Source organism: Lepisma saccharinum, chromosome 21, assembly GCF_977018435.1.
Source record: "Lepisma saccharinum chromosome 21, izLepSacc3.1, whole genome shotgun sequence".
NCBI lineage: Eukaryota > Metazoa > Arthropoda > Insecta > Zygentoma > Lepismatidae > Lepisma > Lepisma saccharinum.
This window is the reverse complement of record NC_139249.1, coordinates 61,497,725-61,499,130: the sequence shown is the minus strand read 5'-3', so window position 1 is coordinate 61,499,130 and position 1,406 is coordinate 61,497,725.

The following is a 1,406-nucleotide window of genomic DNA, read 5'->3' as shown; positions in this document are numbered from 1 at the left end:
ACCCCCAATGATGAAATATGCATGAGTTTTAATCGCGAAGTAATGCGAAATGTGTGCTTTTCCACGAAATGAACGCTTTTTCGCGAAATAACCGTGAAATATCATCAAATTATGTAGAAAACAAGCAAAAACCGGCAATCGATGTTCTGCGCGCAAACTGTCGATTTGTAACGAAACGTTTGCCTAAAGTTTCCTACCACTTGCAGCTGAAAAACGTTTTATCTTCTATCACATCAGGAAGACGCTGCAAATTGGGATTTCCCATGTACATAATCTCAGTTCGAAAACTTCGCTCCCTGTCCTTTCTTTTCCTTTCTTCCCCCGAATTTCCACTCAACTTCCAGTTTCATTGAACTTGCTAGCTGTAGCAGCGATAAGATTAGTCTGTTCCCTCACATCAAGGGAAACAATGGTGTCATTTGTGTTCAGTCATGAATGAATTTTGTTTATCATCATGTGATTTTCAACATGTGTTTGTGTATGTGCAGTAGTGATTATTTTATTTGATGGACAGCAAGGATATCCTTTACATACAATGAATAAATCACTTGAGATATGCAATTTAGAAATGAAGTGATTTTGTGTTGATGTTTTCTTTTTGGTTGGACAGCTAAGTACTTGTGTATGTGTACAGTATATAAAAATGAAGTAGTTTATCAAGTTATAGCTCTTTTTTGTATGATGTTTCCTCTCATGATGAAAAAGTGTGTGCCAATTTTTTTTCCACCGCTGGTATATACCGCTGATATAACATTTTATTTACCGCTCTCCTCAGTTTTTATTTACCATAAATTTGTCTCCCTAATAATGACCAACCAGAGATACAATTTAAAACCATGCAATGCAGAGATTATGTTAAGTGTACACTTTAGTTGATAAAAGATAGGTGCAGACTACTTAACTTTGACTTTTATTTACCGCTTTTCTAACGAAATGATCTTTTTTCACCTCTTTTATATACCGAAATTGTAACTTTTTAAATGCGAAATTCATGAATTTTATTTACCATAAATCAATGTCCCTACCTATAAGGAATCCGTAGAAAGAAAATACATGGTTTTTGTCTGAAGTGCGTGCGTGCGGTCCTCTACAACAAATCTTATGTATTTTAAACAGAATATTTTCGATATCACATATTGCGTCAATAGTATTTGCCTTCATATTCTCTTTTTCATAAACTTTCTTTTCTTACCCGTTTGGCACCCCCTTAGCTCTGTGCCGAGTACCGGCCACCCCTCGCACCCCTCTAGCTGCTGCTCTATTTCCCTCTGAAATATTACGGGCTTGAACAGGTATCGGGGCTATCCACGACTAAACAAAAGCAAATCGGATGGCACAATCGATTGTGGAACTTTATCACAGCAACTTCCGGCTCAGTCTAAATGTTACCGTTGATGGATAACTCG